The sequence below is a fragment of the Marmota marmota genome, unplaced genomic scaffold (assembly GCF_001458135.2).
Source record: "Marmota marmota marmota unplaced genomic scaffold, marMar, whole genome shotgun sequence".
Classification (NCBI taxonomy): Eukaryota; Metazoa; Chordata; class Mammalia; order Rodentia; family Sciuridae; genus Marmota; species Marmota marmota.
The window spans coordinates 3,715,899-3,741,338 of record NW_025999932.1 but is presented as its reverse complement, the minus strand read 5'-3'; the positions used below and the strand labels follow the sequence as shown (position 1 = coordinate 3,741,338).

Here is a 25,440-nt window from a genome sequence, read left to right as displayed (position 1 = left end):
ATCAGAGGTGCATCAGTTTTTTTAAAAGTATTTTTTACATGTTGATGGACCTTTATTTGTTTATTTGATTATATGAGGTGCTGAGAATCGAACCCAGTGCCTCACAGAAGCTAGCCAAGCGCTCTACCACTGAGCCACAGCCAGCCCCCAAGTCAGGTTTTATTTGAGTTCTGGTGAGCTTTCTGGTGCCTTCTCGTTTGAGTCAGTTTCCTAGGAGTCACTCACCGCACAGTCTTCTTGGGTTGTCTTTGTCTGGAGGCTTTTGGCCGCCTTCCTAGCTCAGGTGAGGGGTCATGCGCCACCTCTCGATGTCCATACAAAACTGAGCCAACAGTGCCCACGTGGACATGACCCACAGGTTCTCTGGGGGACTCTCAGACATCTCTTGGCTCAGAGGACAGCAGGCCCAGGTGGACCCTCTGAGCAGGGGAGGGCCTTGGGGCTGGGCTGTGGGCCTGGGTGTTGCTAGGACCTGCAGGTGGCTGTGGAGCTGTCATGAGGTGAGTGAGCTTCCTGCAGGGGCTCTGGCTCAGAGGCCCTCGTTTTTATCCACCCACCTCCTTGCCTTCAACTCTTCTTCTTTCCTCCTCTGGAGCACCGTTTCCAAATCCTCTTGCCAAGGTCAACTCTCCCTGTGCCTCATGCCATGTCCCCTGTCCACTGTGGACCCGTCCAACCCTGTTGTATGCTGTCCTCATCACTCATAGCACCTCCTCCTAGATCCGTGTCCTCTCTCCGCCACGTGCTGCTGGAGGCTGTGACACCTTGGCTCTGCTGTGTCTTGTGGCCAGTTGAGGCTGCAGCTGTCCTGGCATTAGAGGTGACCAAGGAGTTATGTCACGTGGCCAAATGCCCCATGAGGTCACCTTAGAGTAGGAAACCTTGATTTTAGGCTCATGGCTTTAGAGGTTCGATCCAGGGTCAGTAGGTGAGGCAGGACATCATGGCAGAAGAACCGCAGCAGAGGAAAAGTCCACCTCATGGCAGCAGGAAGCAGAGAGGGAGGGAGAAGGAGCCCAGGGGACAAGATCTAGTCCCCAAGGGAAGCCCCGCGACCCACCTCCTCCAGTCACACCCACCTGCCTGCAGCTACTGCCCAGGACTGCAGATTATTAACTAACGATAATCTGAGATTGTTAGTCCATCAGTTTGAGTGACCCACGGTAGGTGACAGCTCTCCTAGTGTCATTAGTTGGCCTCTGAACATTACTAACACAGGAGCCTCGGGGTGTCACGTCACATCCATGCCATCAGGGCCATGTGCTGAGAAAGTACTAAATAAGAGTTTATCTAATGATTCATTCCCATGGAAGCTATGTATCTGTACCTATCACAACTTTAAAACCTATTTCTGGTGTCTCCACCTCCCCACGATCCTCTTCTGATCATCTAACTCTGTTGATTGTACGTGAGGAGCTGACTGCAGTAGCGTCACACAGGAGATAAATATTCCAGCTAGTCCCCTCCCATGACTTCCCTTTGCTAAGCAAGTATGGGTTTCCCACTGTTTTTCTGGGAATACCTTGAAGTTTTTAAGCACATCTAGAAAGCGTAAACTCCAGAAGAAATTACTTTCACACTGTGATCCCCCTTAAATTAAGGAGGATTTGACAATGCTACTCTGGTTTTGAGGTAAATATGACTTGGTGTTTGACATTCAGACAGGTGACATAAGTTGTTGGAGTTTGCCTAAAATGACAGTATAGTTGTGGGAACTATGTAGCTTCCCCATATTTAATTCGATAATAAAAATACTAAAAATGTTATGTCACCTGTCATTTGAAAAGTAGATAATGAAAAAATTATTTCTATGTTTACATAACAAATTTTCTAATTGCGATTCATTTCACAGTTCCCGTTTTAAAATCAAACAGGAATTATTATACAAATAAACTATCAAGGGAGTTTCCAGGACTGGGTGCCCACTGGAAGACTCTGACTGGAAATGAGCCCTCAGGAAAGACACGCGCTAAGTGGGACCCCAGCTCACAATGCCAGGTCTTTCTGCTTGGTTGGTCCCATGCATTTATGGGTGCCTCCTTTTTAAGAACGCATCCAGGTTCTTCCCAGGCTGATTGCTTCCATCAGTCTGCATCTGCCCCACCAGGATGACCGTGGGACCAAGACCTCAGGCACCCCGAGACCACAGGTTTCTCAGGTTCAGCTCCAAGTAGACATCCCCAAGAGCACCACAACATCTCCACACCCCAAGATCCTTGCTCTTCTCTCAGGCTTGTGGCATATCTGTGATTACGGATGGTGTGGGGGTCCTAGTAATTACCTGGCATTCATTTTTTACTCAGGTATATATTTTGTTATTGTGACATTCGAAAATTGTAAACATAATCAATGAAAAATCGTATCTTTAAAATCTTATGAAGACTTTCCATTTATAATTAAGGAAACATTTAAAAGGGGTTAATGATTCAGGTTTCCTGTGTTAAAGAACAGAAAGGAGAGGCACACACATTCCCTTGTACTCACGTGTGGAACTTTGTGGGCAAGGAGATGATCAGAGCCCCCTGTGTGGCATGAAAAAGCATTCCATCAAAAACTCTAAAGATAATTATCTATGTGTTATGCATCAATTTAAATCATTTGCCAACTGCAATATAATTTATATCTCTAAGCTTCAAAGAAAGTGTATTTCTGCTATACTTCTATTTATATTATAAATAACACTAGCAAGATCTATTCAAAATGAAGGGATAAACACTTGATGTTTCGTAGGGATGGTCAGCAGAATTTCATGTAGATGCCTGCCGTAGAGTGCACGTGGTAGTTCTCTTTTGAAAATTGCGTGGTTGATTTTAAAACAGAACTTTGGCTTTGGCAGTTCTGCCAGTCGTCACATATAATAGTGAATATTCCAGGTTTGGGTTTCTCTGTACCTGAAGAACCAGCTTCATCAAGTTCCCTGCAGGACTCGCACCAGCCTTGGTTCCAGCCCTGACCCTGCCTAGCTCCTCCTGCCCCAGAGGCCACCCGCCCCTGCAGATGCGGCTCCTGCGTAGCTCACTGCCAGCCTGTGTTCCCTCCTTGCCTCTCTGCCTTTGGCATCTCGTTGTCTTGGTGCAGTGCAGTAACTGCTGGGGCTCTGTCTTCTGCAGACACCGACCAGCCCACCTACTCTTGCCTGTGCCCTCTGTTGGCATCGGGGGTTTAGAGGAGCATTTGCCAGTGACATCTCTTACATTCTTGTGGTCTGTGGGGTTAGGGGCAGAGGAGAAAGGCCAGACTTGTTCACCAGGGGCTGAGCTGTGTGGACCCAGAAGGTCAGCGGTGGAATCGTATCAGAGGAAAGGTGCTCATGGGTAAAGAGACCTGTGCCACAAATGTCACTCAAGACAAAGTCTGAGTCAATTACTGCTGATTTCTGGAATGTTTCCCAAAGCCCTGGCTTCCACCATCAATAGCCACGCCACCTGGGAATGGAGGCTTCATGGCCTGAAGCGGTAGGAAAAGTTCAGGAGGTGCTAATGCTGTACCAACCTGGGGCTTGCACTTGGAGAGCAAGGAATACAGAGGTCAATGGAGGAAAATGCAGTGGCCGTCACACCACCCATTATGCCCATCAAGGGAGAAAGACTGTGGGCCTCTAGAGGGGGGTTGGACATAGTTGTGGCCCAAACCCATGCACTTATTTATTTGCAGTTCAGATTATGTGTCCATCTCAATGTGCAGGTAACTTATATCTTTTGCCTGGGTCTCTCAGAGTTGATCATTGAACACTGCCCTTGGGACAACCTCAATGACTAAAATTAGAAGCTTTTAGAAAGGAAGGGCTGTCCTGTCCATATCTGCACATTCTGCACCTGCAGACTCAAGCAGCTGCACATCAAAATATCCAGAAAAATTCTGCATTCATACTGAACATGCATGGATTTTTTTTCGTGCTGTTATTCTTTAAATTATGCATGATAACAGCAATTTGCATAGCATCTACACTGTGTTATGACTTGTAAGTGATCTGGAGATGATCAAAGAGTGGGGAGATGTGCACAGACTGAATGCAAATACTACAACTTGCCCATTAGCAACTTGAGCATCTATGGAGTTGGGTGTCACCGAGGATCCTGAGAGGAACTCTGCAGACACTGAGGGATGACCAATTAGGAGGATGATTCCAAAGAGCGGTAGGCTGGAGGCTGTTTGGATGCAGTTCATCTGTAGGGTTCATGCTTCTAGTATGAATAAATGCCAAAGGCAAGTGTGGAGCACATCAAAAAGAGGAATGCCATAGAGGAATTATGAGTCATGCCTATTCTTTGGGCATCTTAACTGGTGCTTATAGATGGTCATTTCCTGACGAATACTTCCAACCAATATTTACAGAGACTATAATCCATACGTAAGAAACCATGTGGAGTTATGTGGTTTCCCATCAGAGGTGTGATCAGATCCATAATAACTTGTAGATCCAGGGATCTGTAAACACTGACTAATAGACTCGATTTCTCGGAGTGGAAAATTATGTAATAATAGCAACACCAGAAGTCAGCATTTGATTCTTGGTCATCTAGAGGATATAAAGTCTGATAGCTTGTGCCTGCAGCTATTTGAATTCTCAAGATAGTTTTCCAAGGCAGAATCCAGAAATTTCTTATCACTCAACTGCATCTTTCTGTGCTAGACTACAGTCTCCAGAGGGGTGAGGTCTATAATTTGCACTCTAGATCCCTAGGCCTCGTTCCAGCTCCTTGTTGATGTTTTGGGGCCGAATAAGTGAACTCAAAAAAAGTATTGGCCTATGGAAACTATAGAGGTTTTACATGATGTCAGCTCATAAATACATGAAGTACAACATTACTGAATTATGGTAATAGTAGTGCTGTACCAATAACATAAGCAAAAAAAAAAAAAGGAAAAAGGAAGAAGAATCTGTCTTTACACACTTTTGTCCTTTAAACAGCAGTTTTCATCACGTGGTGAGAGGTAGAGTGACCAATAGAACAAACGTTATGCTTAAGTTCTTTCGATTCTGGTTCCATACACAGTTGTCAGTCATCCTAACAACACATTCACAAGATAGACAATGTTGCAAAAATAAAAAAAAAAAATAGAAAGAAAGAAAAAGAAAAAGACATAGAAGTATTTTTCTGGTGAATGTACATGTTTATAATTCACAAAGAAGTATTCTTTTCTATCCAAGAGCTTGCAATCATAATAAATTTGCATAAAATTTCAAGTCTGTTGGGAATTATCCCTGTAATACTTATTACCAAAAACTTAAGAGCTAAATAAAACATAAATAGTGATAAGCAACAAATATTTCAGATTGATTTCATGGGTACGTTCCTAATGTTCTTAGCCGGTGCTGTGAGGGATGGTGGATACTCTTGAAGAGAAGGCAACAGATATGCAAAAGGCTTAGGAAGACATTCTAGGAAACGTGTCACACAAATATAGCTAATTATTAAAATGAGATGCCTAAGGATAGGCACAAGTGGGAATCACTAGATGGTTAGTGTTATTTTCTCTCTCTTTTGAGAAAGAATAAGGAACACAGTGTGAATTTCAGCAGAAAGCCGCCTGTTGAGAGACTGGCCTGTTGGACATTTCTGGGTGAACACGGAGGGCTTTGATGAAGAGCCAGGTGTGGGTGCTCCCCACCTGCACCGCCTCTCTCCTTCACTCCCTGCTCTCCCCACTGGCCCTGCGCTCTGCACCCACATCACTGCCGGTCACGTGCTAATCCTGCCTCACCTGACCACAGCAGCTGTGCATGTCGTTCCCTCCGTCTGGCCTGCCCTCTTTATCATGGCAACAATTCTCTCCATCAGAAAACAGGAAAATGGACTCGACAAACGAATTCTACTCCAGGTTCTGGCGTGCACATACCAAAATACTCAGGTGCAGTGTACATGATGGCCGCGGTCCAGGGCTTCCCTGAGCAGGCGCGGCATGTGGCAGGTCTAGGGTCTTTATTCACCAACCCACTCCTGTGCAGTAGACCTGGGGCTTCTGCATTTTAAGTCCTTCAAGTGAACCTTGAAACCAAAAGACAGGTGTATGCCAATCGAAGCGTAAGTTTTAAAAATCGCCCCTCAGATATCTAAAGTCATTTATCTTCCAACTAGTTGGCCCAGTCCCTTATGCATCCCTGTGTTTACAAAGTGATAAGTTCAGTTCCATAGTAACAGCTTCTTCCAGCACTCAACTCATCTGTGTAGTTAAACCATGCAGCCTCGAAAGGGCAACTTGTGAGGACCAAGGGGCCTGTGCTCCTAGGACACTCCCATTTCCACGGGTGGGGTCGGAAACCAGCCCAGTGGCAGTTTGTGTCTGGGCAGGATAATTTGCAGAAGGAATGGAGGACACCAATGAAGGGAAATGTCTACTTGTTTTGCACAGCTTGACAATTTGAAAAGGAATCTACACATATTAACATTTAGATTCTAGAGAGAGTATGAGAATATTGCGGAAAATAAAGTATCTGAATTTATAAGCCTTCAGCAAGCATGTTTTACATAAGATGTAAAGAATTTGCTTTGCATGGCAGAAGATGTGAATGGTGTTTTAATTCAATTAGCCTTAAGATACATTGGATGAATACTAATGCCATGTAGATACAGATGAGTAACACAGTGAGTGTAAATAGTTCAGAGTTCATATTTTGAGTACCTATTTTATAAAAGTGAAGAGATACAAGAAATTAAGATTATTTATGATTTACTAAAGTCATAAAGCAAAAAGGATGAAACTAATGCAGAATTTGTAAATATGGAAACCCATCTTAATAATGTGGCTCTCCTTAGAGATTCCAGGTTGCAATTCCTTTCGGCTGTCAGAATTCTGAATCATACACATATAATACACAAGCCAAACTGAACATGCACTCAGGTTGTTACCATCTAGTTCTCACTCAAGGGGTTTCCCCAGTACTTGAAGTGTGTTTTCTCCTGTAGCCTCTGTGCCCCTTGCCTCTGTGTGTACCTGTACCTCCTGTCCTTGTGTTCCCATGAGGGTTTAGTGTCCTTTCTCCTGGGGCAGGCCTGGGCAGTGTTAGGAAGGGGTGCAGTTTGTCAGCACAGGTAGAAACAAGAGAGGCTCCTTCAGCACTGCAATGTGTTTATCAACCATGCATATTCATCGTTTCCCGGGGAGATACTGTAGATTATTTAGGGACATTGGATAATGTATTTCTGGGTACCATTGAGCCCATTTGGGGGTTATATGAAGACCTGAATTTTTTCCTAATCTGAAATATTTTTCTGGAAATTGGTTGTTCCCCCAGTGATCCTCCTCTTGCTCTATCTTTGGGATCTTCTGTTGATGGTTGAGACTGTTTCACACCCAGGAAAAATGGAAAGTGGTCCGAGTGTGCTGAACTCACACCACGGAGGCATTTGTTTCTCTTTTGTCGTTGCACCAGTTTGGTCAGTTCTGCCAGCCCACGTTTACCCGCTGCACCCACCCCCATGAGGCCTTCTCAGGAGCACAGCCTCCCAGACGGGAGGCTCTTCAAAAGAAGTAGGATTGTTCCCACCCAAGGCGGCGGGCAGCACACCCAGCTCAGCACCCAGCATGCCAGACGGCCGGGGAACCAGAGGCATTCATGTGACTGTCTCCTGGGGGGACACTAGGAGGCAGTGCTGTGGGGGCAGACAGCAGGGTGCTCACGGGAGCCCCTGTGCTCCCTCTGGGGATGGAGTCCGTGTCTACGGGAAGACTGAGGAGACTCTCAGGGGTGATGAGCAGGACAGGGCAGATGAAGAATGTGAGCGCCCCAGAGATAGGTGGGTTGGGGTGAAGGGGAGGGCTTCTCACAGGGGGAGACAGGGTCTTGAGCAGCAGTGCTGTTGCCTAGTTTATGAATGGTTCTGGAAGGTGCCGAATCATGCACTTGTCGTCTGCTTTGATGATGTCCTAGGGTTATGTGGTCATCTACTCATTTGGAGTCATGTCTGGAAAATCCACTGAAAAACATCAAATTGCAATAGTATTACTTGACTTTAACACTCATCAAATTCTATAGATCAAGCTTATGAGTAGATATTGGAATATTAAAGAATACAATATATCAAAGAGAAATAATATTTAAACTCTTATAAAACTACACGTGCCTTTTGACAGTTACAGTTTGCATAAAAAGTAGGAACAATAGTGACTTTCATTTCTGCTTTTAAAAGTGCATGTAATATATGTACATGTTTATTTTCTTTACATGTTTTGATCCAAGAAGGAGCTCAGGATGTAATATAAGAACTGCTGTCTGGGACCATTTGTCAATCATCCTGGGCATGGGAAATGTCTCATGCATCAAGCTGACAGGATTGACGGCATTGTTCACTCAGAATTCTTGCGTGCAGATGCCGAGGTTCTAGAAGACGCTGATTCAGAAAGCTTCTGTGGCACATGATTCTAATATCTTATCAGCTGCTAAAATTGAACATTTTAGTACATTGCAGATTGAAACTTCATATCTGGATAGTATATGAAGTATATACTAATAGTATAAAGTATGACCACCACAATATACATAGTGGATTTGGAATATTAAAATCCATTCACCTATTATTTTCCAATAATTTGGAAGGGCTTATATTTTTTTTAACAGAGAATAGTTTTAGAATTACTTAAAATAAAATCATGGCATGCATTATTACATTCATATTAGTAAATGTGGAGGAGCATTTAATGAATTTCAAATGGACCTACTGACAAAGTGCTAGAATGATGAATGGCAATAATTTACTCATTTTGGAATTTTGTACTCCTCTGTAATTTTTCTAAACTGCAAAGCTGATTCTGTTACAATGTAAAACAAACAAAAGAAAAATGGAGGAATAAATCCACCATCACTATCGCTAGTCAGGAAACAAAAACTACTAACCTTCTCATGCCTGTCCATGTAGGTGTTGTGTATAGAAGTATATGTGAATATTACATGTGCATGATTTTATGTAAAGACAGAACCACACTATTTAGTAACTCGTTTGCTTGCATACTTTGCTATTTGATTTTAATTTAAAGATATTTAAAACTCTTTTGAGAAGATACCCACAAAGGATTAAGAAGGAAGGGTACAGAGCAAAGAGTGAAACTTTGAGATTTATTTCCATTAAAATTTCAGTATCTATAATTAGATAAAATTATTTCCATTGTCTATGGTTTCTGATCAAATATTGTTTAAGATCAAGTTCATGCCTATCTCTTGAGAAATTTGGGACAAAATAGTGTAACAATAATTATTGCTATAGTTTGTAACTAGATATAATATGTTTAAAGTTTTATTTTTAGTTTTTATTTTTTTTAGTATTTATTTTTTAGCTTTAGGTAGACACAATATCTTTATTTTATTTTTATGTGGTGCTGAGGATTGAACCCAGTGCCTCACGTATGCCAGGTGAGCGTGCTACGACTTGAGCCATATTCCCAGCCCCTAAAGTTTTATTTTAAAGAAATAATTATAAATTGAATTCTATCCTAGGTTTTACCCAATAAAGGTATAATTTATCAGCAGGGTCAAAGCAAAGTTTGCAATTCAATGACTTTACCCCTTTAGCCTTAAACCAGTTTGTTATTCAGTTCCAAGCAATGACTTACAGTTCTTCTTTGGGTTCAGCTGAGACGAATGGTGAGCTTACAGGAAGTTCTTCCCCATCACCATTAATTGGATTTATTTGCACTTTGATATATATGTAGATAAAAATCTGAATAGGTATTTTCCAAAAGTACAGTAAATTAAAGGATGTAAAAATAATTTATTGCTACTTAGAATTCCATTTGTTTATATAGAATATATTTTGAGGATTGATCTTGGCACAGAGTAAGCCTTCAAATAGTGCTAATTATTTTAAATGATATCATATTCATGAAATGCATAAGTTATATATATTTCCATTTGTGATATACATACAACACACACACACACACACCCTTTCCAAATATAGTGAGAATAATTAGAAAAACATACTTAAAATTAATGAATACAAGAAAAAAGATTAATAATGAGCTCTTAGGAAGCTCTTCTCCAGCCTTATTAATTAAATGTTTTTTGCACTTTTATTTATTTTTCTCTTTTAAAAATGATTTTATCAGAGCATCATAATTAACACCATAGTGTGGTTCCTACTGCCCTCTTATTAGGGGCAAGACTGTAATGGGGCAGGCTCTCCTTACGTGGTTTGTCCTTTATTCCTTTTAGTTGTGTACAACACCAGGACACACCTCAATGTCATCATCAAGGTGTGGAACCCGCCCACTCCAATTCAGTCCCCAGCTTCATCCCCACCCCACCCCGCCCTCCACTCCACCCCAATCCACTCACAGTTTATAATTTAAAAAACAAATAGTGTCCTGTGGGTACCCCACTGCTGGGACCCCTGGTGCCACATCTAGGCACACAGACAACAGAATGGTCAGAGTCACTCTTGTCCTTCCCTTTTCTGTCCCTTCTTCCTCCTCCTCAACCACTTTGTCTACTCCATTCTCTTGCCTCTGTTTTGATGAAATTCCCTCTCTCTTTTTCCCTTTCTCCCTCTCTTATGTTTTTAATCCTGCCCCCAGCCCATACCAGAGAAAACATTCAACCCTTGACCTTCGGGGTCTGGCTTATTTCACTTAACATGATGTTCTCCAGCTCCATCCATTTACCAGAAAATGCCATAATTTCACTCTTTTTTATGTCTGAGTAATATTCCAGTGTGTATATGTACCACATTTTCTTTATCCATTCATCTGTTGAAGGACACCTAGATTGTTTCCATAGCTTGCCTATGGTGAATTGTGTTGCTATGACATTGACGTGGCTTGTCACTGTAGTATACTGACTTTAAAACTTCTGGATATATACTGAGGAATGGGATAACTGGGTTAAATGGTGAAATATTTTCTATGTTTTTAAGGAATCTCCATACTACTTTCCTAATTTGCAGTCCCGCCAACAATGTATGAGTATACTCTTTTCGCCACATCCTCACCAATATTTATTTTTATTCTTGATAACTGCCATTCTGACCAGAGATGAAATCTCAATGAAGTTTTGATTTTCATTTCCCTAATTGCTAGAGATGTTGAACATTTTTAAATGTATTTTTTGAACATATATATTTCTTCTTTTGAGAAGTATCTGTTTAGTTCTTTTCCCCAATTATTGTTTGGGTTATTTATTTTTTTAGGGGGGATGTCAAGTCTTCTGAGTTCTTTGTGTATCCTGGATATTAATGCCTTATCTGAAGAACAGGTGGCCAGCGTCTTCTCCCATTCTATGGGCTCTCTCTTCATGCTCTTGATTGTTTCTTTTGCTATGCTCAAGCTTTTTAATTTGATGCCATCCCATTTACTGATTTTCTATTTGAATTCTTGCCCTTTAGGAGTCTTGTTAATGAAGTCAGTTCCTGGGCCATACTACCAAAAGTGCTATAGAGATTCAATTTGAGCCCCTCCTAGAAAAAGGAGTTCTGAAATTCATCTGGAAAAATAAGAGATGCAGAATAGCTAAAGCAACCCTTAACAAGAAAAGCAAAGCTATAGGAACAGAGATGGCATGGCACCAGCCCCAAACAGGCACGGAAACCAATGGAGTAAACAGAAGACACAGAGATAGACCCACATACAGACCACTATCTCCTACTGGACAAAGGTGACAAAAACACACATTGTAGAAAAGGTGGCCTTTTTGACTAATGGTACTGGGAAAACTGGAAATCCATATGTAGTAGAATGAACTTTAACCCCTATGTCTCAACCTGCACAAAAGTCAATTCAAGTCTGGGGCTTGGGCTCAGCGGTAGAGGGCTCATCTGGCATGTGTGAGGCCCTGGTTGGATCCTCAGCACCACATAAGATAAATAAAATAAAGGTATAAAAAAAGTCAATTCAGGGGCTGGGGATGTGGCTCAAGCGGTAGCACGCTCGCCTGGCATGCGTGCGGCCCGGGTTCGATCCTCAGCACCACATACAAAAACAAAGATGTTGTGTCCGCCGAAAACTAAAAAATAAACATTAAAAAATTTCTCTCTCTCTCTCTTTCACTCTTTCTTTAAAAAAAAAAAAAAGTCAATTCAAAGTGGATCAAAGTCCTAGGAATTAGATCAGAAATGCTGCATCTGAGCTAAATTTAAATTAACAAAGTAAATTTTTTAAAAAAAATTTACACTAAATATGAAGAAGTAATTTTCCTTTTCATGGAACCTTATTTAGGCTATTTTAAAAAATCTTTTTGCTTTGGAAACTGTCCTCATCTTTGTGACAGAATGATCATTTGAAAATGGGCTGGACACTGCCAGAACTCAGCAGGTTGGCCAAGGGTCAGGGGCAGAAGAAGGAGTGTAGTAGGAACAGGAGATTTGGATCCTATGCCGTGGATTTCCTTCTCCCTGGAGGCAAATATAAAACTGCCAATATTCCCTTCCAGCAGGACACTACATCCTCATCTACATTTTATTTTTATTCTTTAAGTAATAGCAAGCCTATGTCTGAAGAATCAAGGTCCTGCCCGGGGCTCTCTGTGTTCGCAAGATACCTATGATATTTTAGCACCTTAAATTACCAGGGTCATTCGGGGTGTTACTTGGGTCTCAAATTATACACTTTGAGCCAACAGCAAATTTTAACATGTATTCCCACACTACATGCTACACGCTAGAAATAGGATTTTAATTAAGATTTAAAAGGGATTTTTTAAATAGTTATGATGTTTAATAGAAATCATTGGCTGAGTGTTAGAAGGAGAGGGAGCCCGTAGTTCAAATATGCTGCTCTCCGGGCTGTGCAGAGTGCAGAGGCTGGGTAAAGCTGTGCACCGTCGTGTGCTGAGCACTGAGCCCAGGCAGGAGGGAGAAGGCCCTGCGTGTGGCTGGAGTGGCAGCGTGTTCTGTAGTATGTGCACACACTGCAGTTTTTAGAAAGTTGTAAAAACCATGCAAGATAGAAGTCAGAGAGAAAATCCTACTGAAGGCAGAAGAAAGGTAGTGGAGCCCCCCCACCCCCCACCCCCGTCAAAAAAGAAAAGAAAGATCATGAAAGATCTTCACAAGGACAAACTCCGAGATGTTGAGTCAGGACAGTCTCTTTGCGGAGTTTCCTTTTCCTCTTCCAGACAGGAACGAAGCAGGATTGCAATTTCAGTCTCTTTGTAGTTGGGTGGCCCGCTGGGCCCATGAGACCTGAGAGGACATGCTATGTGTCACTTCTTAGTGTGACAGTCATCTGTTGCTGCGTGGCCTGGGGCATGGTGACTGGCTGCGTTCAAGCCGATGCTGAGCAGAGGCTGCTGGCCTGCTCAGGTTGGGCCGGAGATGGGATGTCACGATGGGCAAAAGCTGTGATGTATGCAGTCGAGGGGGAGAAATATAGAACATCCACGTGCTTCTGCCCTAGTCCATGCTTTATTCACTCAGATCACTCACTACAATTTCACTCTATAGGTCCTTAATCAAGAAAACGACAATCCTTAATGCTAGGCACTGCAATAGACATCATCAATTCACAGCAAGCAATTCTCAATTAATTAATCCACAGTGAACAATTCTAGATTAATTAATTCTGAGCACTGCAAACACACTCTGACAGGCTCACGACAGACATTCCCTCCGCGTGCTAAGTTCAAGTGTCAGTTCAAACGTCTCAAGCCTTAGGCTCTAAGTCCAGCAGATGACCCTCGCTCAGACCACAGTGATCAGGTCAGGAACCAAGGCCGACTTCTCTTGGGGTGGAGCTGGTGGAGGAGAGTGTCCTAAGGAGAAGTTGTGGCTCTCACCAGGGTCAAGATGTGGCTGTAGAGTTCGAGAACGGAGAGGAAGATGCAGAGGATCAGCAAACGATGAAAAGTGTTGGGGTGTCGGTCCAGGTCCTCATCAGGTTCTCAGCATGAGGGCATCAGTGTCAGCCAGCTGAATGTCTGTTCATTTGCTCTATTACTTATACCAAGTTTTGGGGCTTTTGATCCCCCCCTTTCAGTCCTTATCAGCTGCTACTGGGTCTCTCAGTGACATCATTTACCCTGGGGGTGAAACATCTGGTCTGGTGGGCCCCACCTGATTTTCCTGCCTCTCCTCCTGATCAGCCCAGGACAGCCTGCCTGAGGCTTCACTCTCTGTTTCTCAGGGTTAGGGGAAGTGACTTGTGTGCCCCCGAAGGCCATACTGCAGGGCTCCTAGGTGTTCCTGGTGAGACTGCAGGTCTCCAACTGGAGTTTTTAAACTGGGGTTGCTTAGGCTCAGGCCTCAGGCCATTGTCACTTGGAAACGACAATGACACAGGCAGCTTTGAGCCACCAGCCGAGGTGTGGAGTGACCCTCAGGAGCCATTCCAGGTTTGGAGGACAGTCCTCTGGTAGCCAGTGTCCTGGCATAATAGCATCTTCCTCCTCAGTGCTCTGATTTGGGTGATGGACTATGTCCTGGTTCTGCAGAAAGCACGCGTTGGCTGCTTTATCCTTCCCTGTTCCTCCTGGGCAGCTCTGTGACGGCTTGCACTGTCACCCTGGAGAGTGTGTTCAGTCTAATTCCACATTTGTGTTGGATCCCGGGTGCCTCTGCTTACTGCTGCTTGAGGTTCTCCCGAACACACTCTTCACTTTCCTCTGAATCACACTCTGCTGCTCTTTCTTTAGCTCCTTACTTTATATCGTCTGGTAAGAACACAGGGAGACTCACTATTTCATGAAATTACTGTTTAGCAGTAATCACTGTGACAATCACCAGGCAAATACCAAAAGAATTATCTTCAATCCAAAAAAAGGAAATGACACCAATGTTACTTATTGACCCCTTTTCAAAGCATTTTCTAGGGCTCCAGGCCTGGCTGTGTATATTAAACTCGTCCTAACTCTCTCTCTCTCTCTTTCTGCCAAGTAATTACATTTATCTATTGGAGACATTTAGAAACCATTACCAAGAGTTTTCTGGAATCATGACTCTGGAAAATTAGGGTTAATCTGGAGAGAATAATTCAAAGACAGTTCAATATTCTAGTCACTTTGGAGCAAAATTAAAAATCTATCACCATGGGAAAGTCTTGAAAAGGTGTTATGATATCATAAATTTATTCAGATTAGCTTCCCTAGCACCAGTTCCTTCAATATGTGCTTCTTCCTTATTCTTTTACCTGTATTTCTAAATGTCTGCAATGATTATATACAGAGCTAAACATTCTATCATTCATATTATACTCATTAAAATGATCTCATATTTACTCTCATAGCAAAGAGAAACTTGTAGGTTCTTCCAGGCCATATCAAAACCCTCTGTTTCCTAAACAATATATTTTCAGCATAAATCTCTGGCATTTTTTTTTTCCAATGCATACTAACAAAAAACATTTCACTAAACCATTGCTTATTTTCATAGACATCTCTAAAACTTGAGCCTAATTCAGGGGGCCCTAAAAGTTTCTATGTACTGGGGTGATTTGGAAATGTAGAGAAGAGCAGCGCCTGGTGTCATCCCCAGGGAGTTGGGTTTGACTGGCTGCAGGGATGCGATTTTGTAAATTCCCCCGGTGATGCTAACAAGCAGGCATTGTGGTGACGGTAGCCTTAGAGGATCTCCAACTTTGGTGTGCACATTTGGGGTGAATTGTGTCCCTCCCAAAGACATGTTGAACCTGTGGTACCGGTGGATATGGCCATATTTGGAAATAGGGTCCCAGCAGATCTTATCAAGTAAAACAGAGGCCACAGTGGAGTTGGGTGGGCCCTGATCCAATGACCGGTGTCCTTATAAGGACAGGTAGATTTGGACACCATATGAAGCACCAAGAAGAGATGCAGAAGGGAGGGGCCATGTTGCCACAGAGAGCTCAGAGCCATGCACCTGCCCGCCAAGGCACCCCAGGGATTGCTGTGCACCCAGAAACCAGGAGAGGGAGGCAGGGAAGGAGTCCTCCCCAGAGGCTTGGAAGGGAGCATCACCTTGATCCTTTGATTCCAGAGACAACACCTCCAGCCCAGGAGAGCACAGATTTCTGCCGTCCACCCGCAGATTGTGGTACTTAGTTATGGTGTCCTGGAAAACAAAGACAGAGCATGGTGATCATTTCTTGAATTTACCTACAATAAAGAAGTTCAGGGTCCATCACATGTGCCTAACTGGTCTCCAGGCTGCCCAGGGGCCTTCTAGGCCCCTGCAGTTCCTGGGTGGGCCTTGCTGGCATGGCTCGGAAGGAAGCGTCCCAGGTCCCCACTGGATCCCGCTCTGCAGCCACCAAGGTCCCTGGGGCAATGTGTGCACCCTGCAGTGTGAGAAGCCCTGCCCAGAGAGGACAGAGACATGCCCTGAAGTGTGGGCTTCCTTTTCAGCAGCCAAGAAAACCATGTTTAAGCTGAAAAGAAAATTCAGTCTTCCAGTAAATGGAGTTAGTTGGTAAAAACACACACAACCTTTTCCTGCATGTAAAAGAACATCCAGATGCCTTTGAAAATGTAATAAAAAAATTGATTTCAACAGAAAATACTGATTCATTAGCTTTTTAAAGGAAAGATTTCGTTTTCAGGCTTGTGAATGGTTAATGTCTCCAAGCTTGCCTCTTGAGCGCTAGGCTATTTTTTAAAAAAACCTTCCCATTTTTCTTTACAGTCAGAGGCCTTTCATAATGATTGGAAGGAAACACAACAAAAACCAATTTCATGACTTACTTTCTTGTGACAATACTGGACAATGGGCTTTAGGGAAAAAAGCGTTGGATTTAGGCTTTGTGGTTGTTGAGCCTTGGTTTTTATTTTTTTCTACTGTTTTCTCTTTTTTCTTCCTTGTCCTTTTCACTGTGTAAATGACCTACTTTGAAGTTTCAAATAAAAAGAAGTTAAATAGGCTTTTATTTGGCTCTTGATTCTGTCTTTTTCTAGCAAATTTGGAAAAGGTCCTGACTTTGAGTGTAACATGGCTGAGAGAAGGGAAGAAAAGAAAGAGCTTGCCCTGCGCGCCTCTCTCTGCTGGTTCACTCGGGTGAACTTTTCCAGTCCGAGGGGAGCAGCTAGCGGCCAGTATCTGCACTCTATGAATAGAGCATTTGACTGGAGAATGAAAACAAAGAAAGGACGCTTGCCCATTTTTCAGGGAGCCCACAACGTGTGTGCAGGTACGCTTGTGCATGCGTGAGCACTGGTGTGCATGTGTGGGTGTGTGTAGCCGGTCCCTGGGACTCCTCTGGCCTTGGATGCTTTGGTGGCAGCGTGGGGTCCTTCTCAATAGGACTTGATAGCAGAGCTACTTTCTAATAAATAGCAAAGCCAGCTTGCTGCTCTTGAAGTGGAAATGCTTATGTACTTATTTCTTAGAATCCACAGGACATTGTACTCTTTCCCATGGAAAATCACAACATTCCTTGAAGATCAAAGGCCCTCTGCCCTCACCTCGGGTGCTTAGCGGCCCTATCTGCTGCACCCTCTGTGGCTGATCCTGTGAACACCGCAAAGGCGCCAGTGGTTCAGTGTCCCTGTGACCCAGGGTTGTCTGTCTTGCTGCCTGTGAACACGGGGAGAGTCGCTAAGGAGGGGAGACTCCGAGTCTTCGGAAAGGGGCAGGCAGTTGTCACAGGAGCACTCATCCTGAGTTACGCAGTGTGAACGTAACACACTGAACTAAAACGTACAAGAGCCTGTTCTAGAGCAGGTAAAGATCCAAACGTGCATTTCCCTGCTAGTGTAATTTCATCTGCATAAAGTCGCAGGGGGCAGGATGGGCTGGCAGAGCTGACATACAGAGTCATGGGCCCTGGGAGTGAGTGCCCCAGGAGATGCAGGCCTGGACCTGCGACCTGCAGAGGCTCTAGCCTCCTTGCCCTGGACGCACTTGAGACTCCATTCATGGCAAAGTGTTCAATCTATTCTTCACACTCTGGAGCTCTATAGATAAATCATTTTCCTGTATATTTTATTTAATTTTTAATTTTTTTTTTTTAGTGATGGGGGGTTCCAGGGATTGAACTCAAGATCCTTCGACCACTCAGCAACATCCCCAGCCACATTTTGTATTTTATTTAGAGACTGAATTGCTGAGTGCCTCACTTTTGCTGAGGCTGGCTTTGAACTCGCCATCCTCCTGTCTCAGCCTCTGAAGCTGCTGGGATCACAGGCATGTACCACCGCGCCTACTTCCTATAGGTTTTAAAGGGAGAAATACAGCCTTAGCAGCTCTTGTCTACCTGCTTTAGACATAATACTCCTTAAAACACCCAGAGAGCTAATCCAATGTCCTGACAGCATTCAGTCTTCAGAAATCCCTGCTTCCTCAAACCCACTCCCGAATTACTTAACACAAGCCCAAGCCCTGCAGGACCGATTCTGCAATGCCCCACCGTGGCCTGGGGAGAGCATCCTCTCACCCTGTGACCACACGGGCTCCGCCTCAGGTGTCTGGGGCCTTGGCCAACACGTGGACGTTCTTTCCTACCCCGGTGAGACTCCCTCCCTCCCCAGCAGACCTCATCCTGAGCCCCGCTGGTGTCCCAGCTCTGTAGCTGCTCTCCTCGCTGGCCAGGAGATTTGCTCACTGCCATCTTCTAACAAATATTTCGGAGGCTGTGTGGGTGCATTGGCTCCAGTTTGCTGACCCTGGAATTCCCCAAGCTCCTATTCCCCTGAAGAGTCACTTTGGCTCTGGACTTTCAGAAAACCCTAGAACTCTACCCATGGGCACTTCAATGCATCCTTTGTTGTAGTCCCTGGAGTGGGATCAGTTCTCTCAGCCCTTCCTGCCAGTGCTGCTGAGCAAGTGACAGGTCTTGTGCCATAGCCCTCCTGATCCAGGACGGTGGTGAGCCCCCAGGAGCATCCTGGTGGGTTTTGAGCAGGAGCCCGTGCGCCTGCAGGGGAAGCACTAGGGAGTGCTCTTCTCAATAGAGATCTTGAGGGTGTATGAGCTGGGGCACGTTCCAAGTGGAGGGAGAGGGAAATTTTCTTGCTACTTTATGATCAGTCATGAATTGCTTCTGCTGAAAGGTAGGTCACGGTGAATTCTGGATTGTACATCTAAAAAATTTAACTGATTCCTCTCCTGTCTTTGAACTTCCTTAAATATATTCAGCCTGTATAATTCATGGGGATTTTGGCTGGCAGGGTTCTTCAGAAATAAAAATGTCAAAATTCTGACTTCTGCTGAGAATTTGTTCTTTCTGTACTCCTTCTCTCCTAATTTTAAACCAGCTTTGATTGTTTCACAGGTAGATTTTTTTGTTTCATTGACCAGTAACAGAGCATGGAATGTCCAGGTTGCAAGTTCAGGAACCACATTGGCTTTATGAGTTTTGCTCCAGTTTTCATAGGAGTATTAGGCTTATTTAATTTATTCCACAGAGTTGAATGAATTAATGGAATCAGTTGAAATCCTCCCCCCATGTGACTAGGGGAACACTGGACGGATGGGTCTTAGGAGGAGTCCAACTCAGAGCTTGCCCTTGAGCTTGCCTCCCAGACAGTTTGATATTAGAAGGTCACATTCCTAGCTGGCTAAGTCAGCTGACGCAGCACTGGTGACTACCGGGCTGCCCCTGCCTCCTGGCTGTCTAGCCACTGTGCCCTCCAGCCCCTGCACCTGCCAGGAGGGTTTGACCCACACCCAGGACTTGGTCCTTCTGCTACACAAAGCTGGTACTTGGCAGGCTCCCCGGCCTCTGCCTGCTCCTCCCCCATTCATCCTGTGCCCTGTGACGTCCTCTTACCGTGAACCTTCAACGGTATTTAGAGCAGTGATTTTGAAGTTCCTCACACTTCCTTCTTCTGGTGTTTCTCACTTGGAAGAGGTGCCCGAGTCAGTGCTGTACAAATCCAAGCTTTTGTTTCTACCTTGAGCTGACGGAGGAGTCTCCTGTTAATTAAAGAGCTGCACTACAGTCACAGAAGATCAGTGGCAACCGCTGCAGGGCTGCCTTTCAGCGACCTGAGCTTCTGGGCTTTAAAGTCAGACTCTGACTTACAGGAAGGGCCTGGGTGTGGGGAGGGGTGGCTGGCATGGGCAGATCTGCCTGCAGGGGCCCCAGGGACAGCAGAGACTCCCAAGCTCCTACCTCCCTCCCGGTGGGGCCTCTGGCCCACATTGTGGTAAGTGGGTCAGCACCAGCCCAGGCTTCCTCCTAGGACAGCAGGAGAAACCCGTGCAGAATTAACCCTGTGTATTCTGCAAGTGAATTTTAATCCCCTTACTTCAACTTCAGCGTGTGTCTATTTCAGTATGGAATGTTTTTCTTTGTTGCTGTTTTATTTGTTTGTTTTGCTTTCCTATAGACTTGGTTCAGCCTAATGCAATCATTTGATTTAAAATTTTAGATCTAGCCAGGCATGATGGTGCACACCTGTAATCCCAGCAGCTCAGCAGGCTGAGGCAGGAGGATCAGGAGTTTAAAGCCAGCCTCAGCAATGGCAAGGCACTGAGCAACTCAGTGAAACCCTGTTTCTAATTAAAATGGAAAATAGGGCTGGGGATAGGCTCAGTGGTAGAGGGCCCCTGAGTTCAATCCCGGTCCCGTCTCCCCCAAATTTTTAGATATAATTAAAGCAAAAATTAAAACAAAATGAGAAAATTCCAAATTCTGGAACTCTTTCATGAAGAGTAAATAATGGTAAAGTTGTGAAAGACAAATAAAGAAGGTGACTTTCTCAGTTATAAATGCTTAGACAAGTTCTTATGTGTGATCCAAGATTGAAGCTCATAGCAGAAAACAACGATTTTTACAAAACAAGAACCAAAAAAACGAATAGTGTACATAACACAATGGAAAATCTGCACTCATTTCTCACAAGACATGACATCTTTTCATATACCATATTTTCACAAAACATGATATAATCTTTGTAGGATCGTATCTAGAGTGCCTAAGTCTTTCAACCTTGATGGTGACTTTAAAAAAAAAAAAGTCACCATTTATGCATGCTTCCTGTAAGTCAGACTGTTAGTTCTTTTATGCATCAGATCATTGCATCTTATAACAAATTCATCAGTTAGACATTTTTGTTACTCACTTAAAAATGTGCTTCTTTCAAAGTGATAGGTATACACAGTTGAACTAAACTAAAGGATGCTGACGTTCCTAATGAAAACCTACAATCTCTTTGCCCCGTGAAAGTCCTCATCTAGATTTGTACCTGAGGCAAAACATTTAAAATATTCTGTGTCCAGATCTTCAATGGGGATTTTCCTCCAAATCCCTAAATAGTGTATAATCACTTTCTCAAGACCAGGGCTGAAACCCTATCCCCAGGGACAGCTCCTCCTGCTTCTGCACTGAGGCTCCTCCCCATCTCCGTCACCCCTCTGTGGAGTATACATATGACTTTTACTTTTTCTCCTTCCTGTTGCCTTTGGAACTTCAAAAACAGATACTTATTTCACTTAGCATGATGTTCTTCAGTTCCATCCACCCACTTACCAGCAAATGCCATCATTCCATTCTTCTGTATTGCTGAGTAAAATGCCTTGTGTATATATACCCATCTTCTTCATCCATTCATCTGTTGATGGGCATCAGGGTTGATTCCATAATCTGTTGTGAATTACACTGCTGTCATCGTTCATACGCCTGGGTCACTATAGTATGCTGACTTTGGTTCTTTTGGATATATACCGAGGAGTGGGTTAGCTGGGTCATATGTCTGTATTTTATTTTTTAGGAATCTCCATTCTGATTTTCACAGTGGTTGTATTCATTTACAGTCCCACTAACAATGTATTAGTGTGCCTTTCCCCCCACATCCTTGCCAGCTTTTATTATTCGTGTTGTTGATAACTGCCATTCTGAGTGGAGTGAGATAACATCTTAGTGTAGTTTTGATTTGCAAATATTTCCCTAATTGCTAGAGATGCTATACATTTTTCATATATTTATTGGCCATTTGTGTTTCTTCTTTTGAGAAATGTCTGTTTAGTTCTTTTCCCATTTATTGACATTTTTTAGCCTTGAGTTTTTTTAGTTCTTTATATATTCTGGATATTAATCCCTTGTCAGAAGAGTAGCTGGCAAAGATCTTCTCCCATTCTGCAGGCTCTCTCTTCACAGTATAAATTACTCCTTTGCTGTGCCAAAGCTTTTTAATTTAATGGCATCCCACTTGTTGTTTCTTGGTATTATTTCTTGAATTTAGGGTCTTGTTAAGGAAGTTGGTGCCTGCACCAATACGAACAAGAGCTGACCCTCTGTTGCAATATTCATGGTCTAAATTCAAAGTCTTTGATTCACTTTGGTTTGACATTTGTGCAGGGTGAGAGAGAAGGGAAAATCAAGGGTAGGATGCTTCCTCTCATTTGTGGAAGTTTGAGCAAAATAAGGGGAGGGGGGATGGGATATCATGAAGATCAGGGCAGCTCAGTGGAGAAGAAGAAGGGGAGAGAGTGAGGAGGGCCGGGAAAGGGGGGAAATGCAGAGCGGGTTTCACAAAGTCGTGCTGCGTGCGGATCTGAGCACACCGCCGTGCGTCCACCCGATGTGTATGCAGAACACCGGTGAGAAATAAGCCGACCGTGGGGTGAGAGGAAGGTCAGTAGAGGAAGGAGAGATACGATACGAAGAGGGAGGAGGGGAGGAAAGGGGCTACTGGGACTGAAACGGAGTTGATCATGTTCCGTGCATGCATAACTTTGTGACAATGAACCCACAGTTATACATAATTCACTAATACAAGATAAAACAAAGTAAAAAACTCTTAACCCCGTTTTACCAACCAGAGATGATGCCTCCTGTTGCCCTGTTTTATAAAATGCGGCCGTCATTTCTCCCGCCCTCTCTTGCCCTGCCATCCGGCTCTGCTTTCCCACCTGCGTCCGCCTTCCCTTTCTGTGATCAGCTTGAAGCACTTGGTGTTGACAATATGCTATTATTTTAGAACTTGCAAAAATGCACATTCTGTGTGGTTCTGGTCAAGGTGGATAACTTTACACCGTGTTGCGTAATGATAGTTAACGGTCCCATATTTATGGAATGGTTTCAAAATGGGAAAGCAGCCCATACTATTTATATTCTGAAAACCATATAGGTGTATTTAGAAACAGGGAGGCACAGCCAGAGATGGTGCTTCCTGCCAGCCCTAGAAAGCTTCTCCCTGCAACTCTGCTACTCCCTGACCCAGGACCACACTGTCCGCCTGGAAATGCCTGTAGGTGGCTCTTCCGTGCTGGTGACCTCTCATTAGCACATTCAGGATGGTTGTTGGTGGTGGTCAGCAACAGTGCTACTGTCAGATTTTACTCTGAAAATATGTGTTGAGCATCTGCCACAGACCAGGCATCATGAGTGAGGCAAGGAACGATTAGCACAGAGCCCTGCCTCAAAGGGACTGAGCACCAGGCAGTCCTCAAAACGAACACTGGAGTGACCGAGGGAGGGGAGAGAGGATCAAAGCTAGAACAGGATTCTGTACAAACTCACAGAAATTTTAGAATATATGTACATTTTTCTGAGTTGTGATTTTTATGAATTTTTACTAAATGCTGATAAAGTAGAAATAAATTTGTTTACTGAAGTACAAGTTTCTCATCTCTGACAAAGGAGTAGTAAAATTTTCATTTGTGTTAAGTAGTCTGAAAAGATTTTGTATGTTCCTAATTTTCAAAAATTCCAAATTTATAGAATGATCCCAAAGTGAAATTCTCTTCCACAGTGGAAAAATATATTTGTCAGGGTTATTGTTCAAGTGGTGGTCTGAGACTGTTTGCTGGGTTGTTCTTCACTGATCTTGTCATGTGGGAGCTGAAAATGGCCCTCCTTCACTGGTGGACATGCTGTTTCATAGGGGAGAAGGGTGCTAAGGGTGGGATAGGCAGGAGTGGTCAAGCACGTGTTGAATTTGCTTGTGGCTGAGGACACGTGTGGTGTACACTCATGCTTTCCTGACCCACTGGAACGGAAGACCATATCACTTGGTCAACAGGTCCACTGCTTTGAGGTCAAGTGCAGAAAACAGGTGTCACAGACAACTGGAATGTTGAAAATTATCTGCACTTCATTTGCTCCTTGAATAAATATTTCTTCTCCATAAGTGCCTTGGGAAGGCAGGGGCATGTCTGCCAAGGCTGTGAATCTGTCAGCCAAGTGCCATCCCAGGTCAAGACCAGAGCACATGGGAGAGCATGAACACATGGCAGGTTCTCATTCACGTTTGGACTTGGTGAGGGAACAAATTAACTCAAATGACCCCAAACATATTGAAAGAGATGAAATGTCAGATAAAAAAGTTCAAAAGAATCATTATAAAAGTAGTTATCAATGAATTCTAAGAGAATGCAGGAAAAAAACTGAGTGAATTATGGAAATCAGTACAGTATATGAATGAGAAATTTAATAAGGAGATAGAAATACCGAAAAAGAACCAACAGAAATCTTAGAAATGAAAGCCAATAAATCAAATGAAATGTTCAGTTGAAAGTCTCTTTAATAGAGTGGACTATACTGAAGACTGAATTTCAGGACTGGAAGACAAAGTGGCTAGCCTGAACATTCAGACAACATAAAAGAAAAGAAAATAAGGAAGCTGGGCACGGTGGTGGATGCTTGTAATCCCAGTGACTCAGGAGACTGAGGCAGGAGGATTGTAAATTTGAGGCCAGCCTCAGCAACTTAGTGAGGCCCTATGAAACTTAGTGAGACCCTATCTCAAAATGAAAACAAAAAGGACTAGAGATATGTCTCAGTGGTAAAGGCTCACTGGGTTCAATCCCTATCACAAACAAACAAACAAAAAAAATTCCCTATTATCACAAGAAAAGAAAAGAACAACCATGATCAAAATATGCAAGAACTCTGAGACAACACTGAGAGACCAAATTTAAGAATCATTGTAAACGAGGAAGGTGATGAGATGTAAGCTCATTGAATGGACAACATTTTCAGGGAGATAATAACAAAAACTTTCAAACCTTCCAAATGAGATGGTCGTGCAGACAAAAGATGCATTCAGAACACCAAATTGACATGATTTTTTTGGGAAAAAAAAAACTTCTACATGACATATTATAATTAAATGCCTAATACAGAACAAAGATAGATAGAATTTTAAAAGCCTCAAGAGAAAAATGTCAGGTCACATTTGGAGGCAAGCCAAACAGAATCATTTCTGATTTCTCAGCACAAATTCTAAAAGCTAGGAGGCGCTGGGCTTGGAATGACGTGTACCAAGTCCTGAAGGGAAATAACTGTCAACCAAGGCAACTATATCCAGCAAAGATATCCTTCAAAATCAAAGATGAAATAAAAACCTTTGAAGGCAAGCAGAAACTAAGAGAATTCATGACAACTAAACCAGCACCACAAAACTTAAACACTTCACACAGAAGAAGTAAAAAACAAATCCTGGAGCTCCCAAATGAACAGATTGCATTTGAAGAATAGCTAAGAACATGAGAAAAAAGACCAAATTAAATATGAAAAATAAATCAAAATGGCAGGGAGTAATAAACATCTAGTATAACATTACATGTAAATCTCAAATCTCCAATTAAAAGACATAGGTTGGAAGAATGAACTAAAAAATAAGAACCAATGATATGTTGTTTGCAAGAGACACTTCTT

The 25,440-nt window shown here is 43.3% G+C and overlaps 1 long non-coding RNA gene across 2 annotated transcripts; it reads right to left on the bottom strand.

The window, feature by feature from the left end:
- Positions 1-6,592: 6,592 nt before the first annotated feature.
- Positions 6,593-20,214, bottom strand: LOC125616035. Of its 2 annotated transcripts, none has more exons than XR_007346647.1 (3): positions 19,606-20,214; positions 15,860-15,953; positions 6,593-7,919 (listed from the first exon to the last, which is right to left on the bottom strand). It is a non-coding gene; the product is annotated as an uncharacterized LOC125616035 (long non-coding RNA). The 2 variants fall into 2 exon arrangements; XR_007346646.1 differs by lacking the exon at positions 6,593-7,919 and adding an exon at positions 13,319-14,578.
- Positions 20,215-25,440: the final 5,226 nt, after the last annotated feature.